This window comes from Hibiscus syriacus, unplaced genomic scaffold (genome assembly GCF_006381635.1).
Source record: "Hibiscus syriacus cultivar Baekdansim isolate YM2019G1 unplaced genomic scaffold, ASM638163v2 tig00117034_pilon, whole genome shotgun sequence".
In the NCBI taxonomy this organism is placed as follows: domain Eukaryota; kingdom Viridiplantae; phylum Streptophyta; class Magnoliopsida; order Malvales; family Malvaceae; genus Hibiscus; species Hibiscus syriacus.
This window is the reverse complement of record NW_024063533.1, coordinates 14413657-14425869: the sequence shown is the minus strand read 5'-3', so window position 1 is coordinate 14425869 and position 12213 is coordinate 14413657.

The window sequence follows — 12213 nt, the reverse complement described above, 5'->3', positions numbered from 1 at the left end:
TTCAAAAGTCTAGGGACTACGGAAATAATTTAACTATTAACTAATTACACAAGGGTCCCTCAACTGTAAATAGCCTAAAAACTTAAAAAAAGCATTTCCACCCATTCCTCAAAAAAAAATCTCAAGCCTCCCAAAATATCCTCTCAACTACCACCTGGCTAAGTAGCCGGCCACCGCCCAATGGCCACCCGCCCTGTAGACCGCCAAAACTCCCCAAAGCGTTCGTCTCACCCTCAAGACCCCAAGTCCAAACCCTAAAACACCAAAATTGAACCCCTTCAACGTAGATGTAGGCTAAAAGGTCTCTATATATACCTTTTTCCGATGACCCCTCAATTTTTTGGCTTTCCTCTTTAAAATTTCGAATGCTTTTTGTACAGTTCTGTTTTGCTTTGTTGTACGATGATGTATCTTTGTATCTCTTTGTTGTGTATTGCTTACCCCTTTGTTGTGTAGTGGTTGCATTCTTGTTTTTCGTCCTGGTTCTCCGATGTTGGATCTTGTTTTGATTGTTGATGTGGTTTCGTGCTTGTTGTTTTTTTCCTGTTGTGTTCCCTCGGTGGTATTTATATAGCCCCCTAATGGGGCTATTTTCGATGGTAATGGGGTCGTTCCCGATATTATCGGGCCGTTCGATCGTTCGTGCGACCGGTCGCTTCTAGATGGTTCAGTCCCGGGGATTTCGGTAGGAAATTCTACTGGTCGTTTGGCGCGTGGCTGCCACCCGCGTTGATTATTTCCTTATGCGGCGCCTTGGCTGAAGAGTAAAAACCCTAACTTTTCAGGTTTAGGTCTTGGTTATGGGCTGGGTCAGGCCTACTTTCCTCCAAACCGGAACTTATTGGATTATTTGTGTAACACCCATCTCCCGTATACCCATACGTATACTAAGCACAAATGTCACATTACTAATATTAATGATCCTAATACGAAAACACGTAAAATTTTGTTTCATATTTTATAAAAACATTTAATTTACTTAAAACAAAACATATCTTAACTTAAATAAACAACAAACGAGTTGTTTAAACACTTCATCATTTTACAACCTTTGAATCAAAATACATATCAGAGTGTTTTTACTAAACTCTATTACATGCCAACTAAAATATAACAAAATGTAGACAGGTGTGTCATACGATTACTGATGAGGCGACTCTGACTGGATGTCCAATAGATCTCCTTACGCAGGTGTATTTAACCTACGGGGGAAATAAGCACAAGTTAAGTGTTACATAGTGAGGCATGACTAATCACAACTAAAGTTCTAATCACAAGTAATTTAGATTATACTCCTCATTTCCAATGAATCTTTAAATACAATAGGTAAGTCTATAATTTGTCTCACTGATGCTTTTAACCTCATTTTTCAAACCTTACTAGTATCTATAAATTTAAATGGAATTTCATACAAACAATATGACTTCCTTATCATTTTAGTACACAAAGTGCCCTATTTGGAAATTCATACACTTAGTATGATTTCCTTACCATTTTAGCACACAGAGTGCCATATCTGGAAATTCATACACTTAGTATGATTTCCTTACCATTTTAGCACACAAAGTGCCCTATCTGGAAATTCATACACTTAGTATGATTTCCTTACCATTTTAGCACACAAAGTGCCCTATCTGGAAATTCATACACTTAGAGTGATTTCCTTACCATTTTAGCACACAAAGTGTCCTATCTGGAAATTTATCATACATTCATCTACAAATCATACTATCATGACTATTATAGCATATACTTACATAGTTAAATTCACTCACCAGATTCGCCTTGCTGAAATATTCAAACTAGGGAGAAGATTACTCCGGAACTTGACCCTTGCCTTTCGCCTTACTCGACTCGGAAGCTTGATTTTGATCTATCCAACATTCATTAAATACATGTGCAATGTCAATTGTTAGTATATTTCCTAACAATTATAACTTAACATTAATCAAAATATTTATTTTCAACTTCCTACGACATTATCATAACCTAAACATATAATTTGATTATAATAACTTAAGCTACTTAAGGAACAATATTCACATTTTCCCCTCAAGAGGTATCGGTACCCCTAAGTACGGTACTTATACTTCCCTTCAGAAGGGTATCGATACCCAAATTAAATTCGATATTTACAGGTATCGATACATGCCTACTGGTATCGATACCTCTTGAAGATGTTCATCAAAATTGGTCTTAGGGTATCGGTACCCATTCATAGGGTATCAATACCCCTTGCCCATAACAGCCTGTTTTCCCCCGAAAATTATCAACACTTCACCAAATTTTCATATATAAAGCCCTTGTTATGCTACCAAACTCAACTATAAACAATTTAACTAACTTTCCTTCATTTAGTCGCTTAGAACATCTAAAACCATTCAAGAACATTCTATTCTAAGAATCAAACCACTTTTTCTAATATGTTTTTAATCAAGACCAAGGCTTCTAATCTCTTATATACCTATTTGACAAGTCAAATTTACAAATAAACATCCATAAACATTCATATTTCAACATATCTCTCAAAAACCCATTTTGTTCAATCTCTAATATTTCCTTCATAACTTAGTTTTGATCCCCTTTTATCCTTCCATAAGCTTCTAGTATTCAATGCATCAAAACCCCAATAAAAACCAAGGAGTAAACTAATAAATTGGAAACTCACCTTTGAGTTATGGAGGAAAGTTAAGCACTGGAAGAAGAAGAAGAAATGGAGTTGACCAAGTTTTTTTCCCTTTTTTCCCACTCTATACTTTAATACATTAAAAATGTATTTAAAATTCATCTAAATCTCATTTGACTAAAATGTCCCTTTATTCCTCCATTACTACAATTTAGCTCTAAACTATTATTCCCAAATCATTTTCATCTTATATAAATTAATCAAATAAACTCTCAAATCTTAAATCCTTTCAATAAGCCCCTAATTCAACATTTGGGGCATTACAGTTTGGACCTAAAACAAAAAGGAAAGAAAAAATATGAATAATAAATAATATATAATAATAAATAAATAATAAATAAAAATAAATAATGTTTATAAAATAAAATAAAAATTATTTTTAAAACTATATATTATATGTTTTTAATGTTTTCAAAACCCTATAATATATACTTTCAAAAAAAGTTTTTAAAACTATATAGTATGTTTTCAAAAACATTTTTCAAGACTATATATTATATATATTTTCAAAATGTTTTTTTAAAAACTATATAATATATATGTTTTCAAAACTATATAATATATATATGTTTTCAAAAATGTTTTCAAAACTATATATTATATATATTTTCAAACAAATATTTTCAAAACTATATATTATATATATTTTCAAAAAATATTTCCAAAACTATATAATATATATATATTTTCAAAAATATTTACAAAATTATAATATATATATATATATATATATATATATTCAAAAATATTTTCAAAAATTATACTATATTAATACATATATATAATAAAATAAAATAAAAAAATCCAGACGAAAATGAGTGTCTACATTTATATTTCTTTATTTTCATTCATGCATTTGAAATTTGGACTAATAATGATTTTTCAAATGGAATGGTGATATTTCCTTGTTTCAATTGGAAAAAGAATTGGCAAATTTAAGGCATAAGAGTCCTTTTGTTCTTGATATAAAATAATTAAATATTGTCTACAACTGCCCCTTTTTCCTTTTTTGTGGAACAAAAAATAAGACATTACATAAATTTTTGTTCGGTATGAAGGGGTCCCTGAGTCTAATATCCTCCTTTTTGGATTTGAAATTGACTCTGATTTTGCAATTAGGAATAACTCCCTGTTAAATTGAGTTGCGGATGACTCCTCGGTCGCGAAATCGAGTCAGTCTTGAAATGATATCATTCTTCATGAAATTGAAACTGTAGTTCAGAATTTGAATCGAAAGGTGTCTTTGCCAAATCGTAGTCAACCTTGTTATTCTTCTTGGATTAAAGACATTGGTTTGAAATTTCGACTGGAAAGTAGTTCCTTGACACTACCATGTGGTTGATAGGCATTCGAGCTGAATGGAATCGAACTCGAAAGTTCTCGTTGACAAATAATTTTTCTCGACTTAAGTTATATTGTTGGAAGATAGTGTCTTGACACTAAAACACAACTAACCCAGATCTCCTTCTTTACTTAAAGACCTCAGTTTAAACTTTTACCAGAAAGTAGTCATTCGCTGATACAACGCGGTTGATATGCCCTCGAGCTGAATGAAATTGAACTTAAAAGTCTTCATTGACAGATAACCCTTCTTACCTTGAGCTATGTTTTATTAAGCTGAGAGATTGCCCCATATCTTCCTCTTGACTTAAAGACCTTGGTTTAAACTTCAACCGAAAAGTAGTTCATCGCTGCTACCATGCGGTTGATATGTCATCGAGCTGAATGGAATCGAACTCGATAGTTTTTGTTGACAAATAGCCCTTCTCGCCTTGAGCTATGCTATAAATTTGATATGCCCTTGAGCTGAATGTAATCGAATTCGAAGGTTTGTTGACAGATAGCCCTTCTTGCCCTGAGCTATGCTGTAAATTTGATATGTCCTTGAGCTGAATGTAATCAAACTCGAAGGTTTTGGTTGACAGATAGTCCTTCTTGCCCTGAGTTATACTGTTGGAAAATAGTTTCTTTAAGTGAAAAATGGCTCCCCTTCACGGGTCTAAGCCGATTATGATTCTTTAAATGACTCCCCTTCACAAGAAAGCCAAGCGGTATATTATGTAAGTCGGATATCATCTGTCGTGGAGTTGAAATCTAGCTTGAAAATGTTAACTGGAAAATAACCACTCGTCGTTGAGTTAAGCTGATCTGGATCTGTTCTAAATTGGGTCTCGAACCTGTCTAAAGTTTATTATGAGATTTGTTGATCTTTCAATATGTCAAGTTGGTTTTAGTAGTAGCTCTCTACCGCTGAGTTAAGCAACCACCATCATTCTTTAAAGGTGCTTTTGAATCAAGTATCTTTCGTCTTGAAGTCAAAACTTGACTCTAAAAGCTGTAAAAAATTATGTATGCTAAAAAATGATAAATATGATGCTCTTAAGTATGTCTAAGATGCATGCAACATGAATTAGTTCTGTTTTATCTCTTGGACGGAGCCTCATTTTTGTCTGTTGGTCTTGTCCTGGGAATCGACCATGCCCCATTTTCTTCTCAGGTTGTTGACAATGTCACAAGTTCTATCTAGTCTCTTGGATTGATTGCTTTCAAGATTGTGAGATGCTCGAAATTAGGCATTGTTTCTTGAAATTTGGCCTTGTTTATTCTTTCTTCAATAGAGGAAAAATGAGCCTCAACAGCCTCAAGGACTTTTCACATTTGAGACTGTCCTGTTTGAAAAAATATTTTATCTTTTCTTTTATTTTAGGAGGGGAAAAAGGATATGAGAATATAAAAATTTTGTAAAACATTGCCCCTTAATTATGCTCACAATCGAATCAAATCATAAACATGAGTTCACAGAAAATCAAAAGAATCAATAGCTCTTTTAATGATTTCAGGGTTATAGCTCTTTGACAAATGTCCAAGTTGATGAGGTTTTTAGTTGGCCTCCTATTTTATAAGGTTTCAGCCACCAAAATGTAATTTCTTTCTAGGTTCTTTTGAACATTGCAACATGCCCTTTTTCTTAGCTTGGCATTTTAATCGGATGGGGACAAAATGACGCAACTAGCATAATCAATTACTAGACCTTCTATTTCAGTTCTCTAAAATTTTCCATTTGTTCAAGCTTCGTATGATCCTCTAACAAAGACAGTGCATAAATATCGGTCTAAAAATGAAATTCTTGAGTTCTCATGTGAAATTGACTATAATAGGTGTTCCTTAACTCCTTTAGCCCATCTTTACTGAAAACTCATTGCTTAGATAAATTTGATTTAATTTGTCATTGTTTGGCTAGCTGAATCTTATCCATAAAGCTAGGTCGTTTAACCAATTGCTCTAGAGGGATAGCTTAATATTATAATCATTTTTATCAGGTTAACTAAAGGATTCATCTCATCACAAAGTCTTCGGCCTGACAATAGCAGTGGAGCAAACATTTAATTACCAAGTATCCGAGCAATGTCATGGTTTGAATGCAATCTATTATAAAGCCAGGTCTTTCGAGTTTCCTCTATAACCAATTACCTTAGTGGAATAGCTTAGCTTTACGGATTTAATTTCTTAAGATTTTCAAGAAGAACCTGTTATAGTCTAGGTGTTTGTTGAAAGTAAAAAATTTCATCTTTAGAGTTCAATTTCCAAGCAACTGACCTAAACTAGATTCACCTACTCGACTATTCCATCTGCGAAGATCATCATCATTGAACATCTTCAACAAAAGTATAGTAATGTCATATGCAAAAGATACCCCATGTTGTATGCTCCTATGCATATCTAAATACCAATCCTCTTATTCATTACCTTATGAGATGAGAAGGCTATATCGGTTCTTGCAAGAGAATGGTATGGTGTTCAAACGTATCTTTCTGAAGTAAGGTCGAAAGTCCTTGTTTTATCAGTTTTTAATCGTGTTACTTTGTCGAAGATCTATAACTCTAATCATTTACAGTTTTTTTTTAATTTAGTTGATGTTCAAATAATTTCAAGTATGCAAATTTGATTCATTGCTTGCCATCTTTAAAGTAGCATAAATTCATTTAAATGTCCTTACAAAAAAACTGAGAAAAGAAGAAAAACAAATTCAAACAAAATGTTGCAAATGATGAAATGATCTTCTTCTTTATTTGAATACCCCCCGAGTTGTTGAAGTCGATCCAATTCTTGTTACGCATCTTCTGCAAGATTCTCTTGAATGCGAAATAGTTCTCAATAGTGTGCCCTAAAACACCGCCATGATATTCGCAATGAGTATTCCCATATACCACTTGGGGTATAGGGGATTCATGGGTTCCACCGGGTATGGTGACACAACGTGAGTGTCGAAAAGTAGTTGATAAAGTTCTTTGTAGGTTATGGGAATAGGGTTGAAATGTTCCCTTTGCTTCCTGGGTTCTCTTGAATCCTGTATAGAAGTACCTAATGGTATAGTTGCAGTTGATTTTGGGTTGGAGATTGTAACGCCTTTATTAGTGTTGTAGGTGTTAACGCTGTTAATCTCTCTATCCCTCTTCTTCATAGGGGGTTTTTTACTTACCTCATCTTCCTCAATCTTGCCTTGCTTTATGGCCGTTTCTACCATTTCCCCAGCCATGACTAAGTCTGAAAAATTATCGGATGTGATTGTAATCAGGTGCCCGAAGTAAGGAGCCTTTAATGTTTTCATGAAAAGCATATGGATTTCTTTCTCATCTAAAGGTGGATGAACTGAACAACTAAATCCCTCCATTTCTGTGCGTATTGCCTGAAATTCTAGTTATGCTTCTTTTCATGCTTTGTAGCATAACTCGATCTGGCCTTATGCCATTAACGTGTTTGTATTGTTCCAGAAATGACTTGGCTAAATCCTTCTAAGTCTTGATATGGGATCGGCTTAGCTGATTGTACCACCGGATGGCTGAGCCCGACAGACTCTCCTAGAAGCAATGGATCAGGAGTTGGTCGTTTCCGACATATCTTGTTATCTTTCGGCATAACATAGTGATGTGGGCGGCTGGACAATTATTCCCATCAAACTTCTCGAATTCCGGGGACTTGAATTTCGTAGGAAGAACCAAGTCTGGGACTAAACTGAGTTTCGTGGCGTCAACTCCGTAGTAGTCATGGTCTCCTTTGACCACCTTCATTTGATTCTCTAATTGTTTGATTTTCTCCTCTATCTTATTTGCCTTGTCGTTCTCTTCGTCTAAATTCGGTATATGGTAATAACCCAGATTATTCTCAGGGTTAGATACAACAGTCTGTATCTTTGCAGCAGATGGGGTTTTTATCTTTGTACGGATGAGTCCCCTTGAAGTTCAGTTAAGATTCCATGTGAGATAACCACCTGCGGGGTAGGTGGCATAGCTACTCCTTACGACGAACCTGCCCCAGGTGCACTTGCTTGATGCAGGCCAGATAACTTGGCCACAATCTGATCAACCAATGACTCTTGGTTCTTCGTGATTGTATCTAGAGTACTTTGATTATTCTGGTTTATCTTTTCTTCCAGCTCTCTTTGCAGCCTTAGCATGTTCTCTTCGAGTTGAGCAATTTTGGCTTCCATATTTTTCTTCTTTGAGTGGATGTTATGTGGATGGGGTGTGTCCATTGCTTGAGGTGGTATATCCAGTATTTGTTCCCTTTTTCTATGAGACATGCTTCTGTTAGTTAATGCGAATGTAAACAAACGAAAATAACAAAATGCAAAATATGTCTAAATGCATGGTGTATGAAATGTTCAAGGCATTGATCCAAAAATGTGTCTGTTATTATAAATAATCCTTATTGGAGACAACAATGTTATTTCTTAAGAGACAAAAAACATTTTAAAGGTATATTCTTCTAGACCCCGAACAGCTTCTAACAGGTTGATTCATATTCCGTCTTCTCCAATCATCGATTGAATACCCTGTCGAACCATTTCGACCTCTCTGAGCTGTGTTTTGTACTTGTCCCAAGAAGTCTCGAATGACTGCATCTATGGTTTTTGCTCTCTGTTGAGTCTGTCCCCTAACGGAAACACCATTGGAGCCCTCCATCGATAGGAACTATCCAAAGTTTATCTGCTTGTTCCTTGAATTAACAATGACCTCTAGTTTTAGCTATCGCTTTGCCATCTTGTTCTTGTTATCCTTGAAGGGACTCCCAAGGTCAGTAACCTTTTTCTCGTCTTGCCCCTATAACTTTTGTCAACCTGTTTTGGAAAAGTTGACTTTTTATGCGCTTAGTGTAAACCCGGTCCATTATGGGTCTTTTTTTACCATAGCCGGACTTCTGAGTTTTTCATCTCTTGTATTATAACCCCTTTGTCCATTAATGCATATTATTTACGTTTAACGAACACATTTTTGGTGGATCAACACCTCTTTTGAATGATGTAAATGATAAAAATGAAAGAGAACAAAAACGAAAAGAGTTAGTGAAGTAAATCAAAACAATAATAAAAATAAAAGGTCATACCCCACATGATATCTACCCCACATGCTTATTATTCCTACCCGGACATGATCTCTGTCCCACATGTTAATTTTGAACCAGTCCTAACCGCATAAATTTCTATTTCACATGCTTTGAACAGAAAATAAAGCATAAATAATTTCAAAATAGCCTAGGGTTTGAAACGAGGTTTTAGGGTGGGCTCTAATTCCCTGTAGTCTCCCGGTTTAGATTCTAAAGAAAGGTACCCGAGTTCTCCTTGCTAGTGCCCCCTTGGGCTTGCCAGGCCCTTAGTCTTAAGCTCTTTACAAGCTTATGTCGACTAAGTTAAACTTGAGAGGATACATTCCCTTATACCCATACGAGAATAAATTCACACGAAGACATAAGGTATATGAATCCTGAAGGCTACTTGCTAGGCCCATATGGAGAATAAATTCCCACGAAGGCGTCACTTTCACCCCTATTTAAAAGGGTTTGGAGCTCGGGTATAGAGCCAGAAATGAAATTCTTTCAAAAATATGAAATCATTGAAAGAAAACATCATTACAACTATTTATTTGAAAAATAATCAAAGATAAATAATTAGAATCGAATAAAGAAATTACAATTTAAACTTATAATTTTTGCTCAAAAGACAACCGAAATTAATTCTGGCCTGACTCACTTACCTGTCTCCAGCAGAGTCGCCAAGCTGTCGCGGTCGTCTTTCGGGTAGGCCCGGAATTGGGCTTCGACTTAAAAAATGGGTTAGAGTCGCCACCGATCATTTAAAAAAATATTTAGGCTGATCAGACATCATCTTACCTGATCTGCGTTTTATTAGAAATGTGTCGGGTTCGGGAGTCGGTTACAGTCAAGGAAGGATTATCACCCTTGTACTGCCCTTTCGGTACCAATTAATTTGTCGGTTGTCTTAATTACGAAAATTAAAATTTAAAAAACCCGATTCAAATTACTTACATGTGATTGGTTGGAATTTCTCTAAAAAAAGTCAAAAATGATAGACAAGAAATAATAAATAAATGTTAAATAAATCAAATGAAAAAATAAAATTTTAAAAATAATAATAATAAAAATAATAAATCAAAGGCAAAGATAAAAAGATAAAATAAAAACAAAATATTAAATAAAAATATTAAATAAATAAAAAGTTAAATTTTAAAAGTAATAAAATAAAAACAACATGAATAAAAAAATTAAAAAAATAATTAAAAAATTAAAAAAAAAACTTAGAGGATCAAATTGAAACAAATCGAAATTAATTTATTAAATCGGAACTAAAAAATGAGTTGCAAGAGAAAAATAAATAAAGAGTTAGAGGGGTTAAATTGTAAAAAAAATTAAATTATAAATAGGGACTGAGTTGAATAAATTGAAGATTCAGATGCCAAATTGAACACATTGACCAAAATGAATTACACTTCAAAAGTTCAGGGACTGCGGAAATAATTTAACTATTGACTAATTACACACGGGCCCCTCGACCATAAATAGCCTAAAAACTAAAAAAACTATTTTCACCCATTCCTAAAAAAATTCTCAAGCCTCCCAAAATATCCTCTCAACTATCCCCCCAGGCCAAGTGGCCGACCACCGCCCAATAGGCACCCGAGCAGCGACCGGGCAAACCCAGAACTCCCCAAAGCGTTCGTCTCACCCTTAAGACCCCAAGTCCAAACCCCAAAACACCAAAATCAAACCCCTTCGACGTAGATCTAGGCTAAAAGGTCTCGATATATACCTTTTCCGGTGACCCCTCGGTTTTCAGGCGTTTCTCTTTATAGTTTCGAATGCTTTTTGTACGGTTTTGCTTTGCTTTGTTGTGCGATGATGTATCTTTGTATCTCTTTGTTGTGTATTGGTTGCCCCTTTGTTGTGTAGTGGTTGCCTCCTTCTTTTTCGTCGTGGTTCTCCGATGTTGGATCGTGTTTCGATTGTTGATGTGGTTCTGTGCTTGCTGTTTTTTTTCCTGTTATGTTCCCTCGGTGGTATTTATATAGCCCCCTAACGGGGTTGTTTCCGATTGCAACAAGGTCGTTCCCGATATTATATATATTTTTTAAATAATGTTTATAAAATAAAATAAAAATTATTTTTTAAAAAATATATATTATATGTTTTTTAAATGTTTTCAAAACCCTACAATATATACTTTCAAAAAATGTTTTTAAAACTATATAGTATATTTTCAAAAATATTTTCAAGACTATATATTATATATATTTTCAAATTTTTTTTAAAACTATATAATATATATGTTTTCAAAATGTTTTCAAAACTATATAATATATATATGTTTTCAAAAATGTTTTCAAAACTATATATTATATATATTTTCAAATAAATATTTTCAAAACTATATATTATATATATTTTCAAAAAATATTTCCAAAACTATAATATATATATTTAAAATATTTCCAAAACTATAATATATATATATATATATATTCAAAATTATACTATATTAATATATATATATATATATATATATATATATATATATATATATATATATATATATATATATATATATATAATAAAATTAAAAAATCCGGAAATGAGTGCCTACAATTATATTTCTTTATTTTCATTCATGCATTTGAAATTTGGACTAATAATGAATTTTCAAATGGAATGGTGATATTTCCTCGTTTCGATTGGAAAGAGAATTGGCAGATTTAAGGCATAAGAGTCTTTTTTTCTCTATATGAAATAATTAAATATTGTTATTTTTCATCCTTAAATTCAAAGAATGTGTTTAAAAATGAATCTTAAATTAAATTTGAACTTGTAAGCTTTATTGCAAAGACAACTAATTAATCGATTATGTACCGATTTAGGACGATGTGGGGATGCTAACTCTTCTCCACGCGTAATCGACTCCTGAACTTAATTTTTGGTATGCAAACCTTAAATTTTTTTTAATAATTTTTAAATTAATTTTTTGGTGCCCAATCACACCATAATCAAAAATTGGTGGCAACTCTTTGAACCACGAGTTGTTTTTTATTTTAAAAGGAAACCCCAAATTTATCAAGATAATCCTTTAAACCACTAATATTTTAGAATTCATTTCGACATCTTCATTGGTCAAAACTGCTTCTGCTATTGCATTTTCATATTCAACATAACCTTCCTCGCATATCCAAAGAATCTTAGGA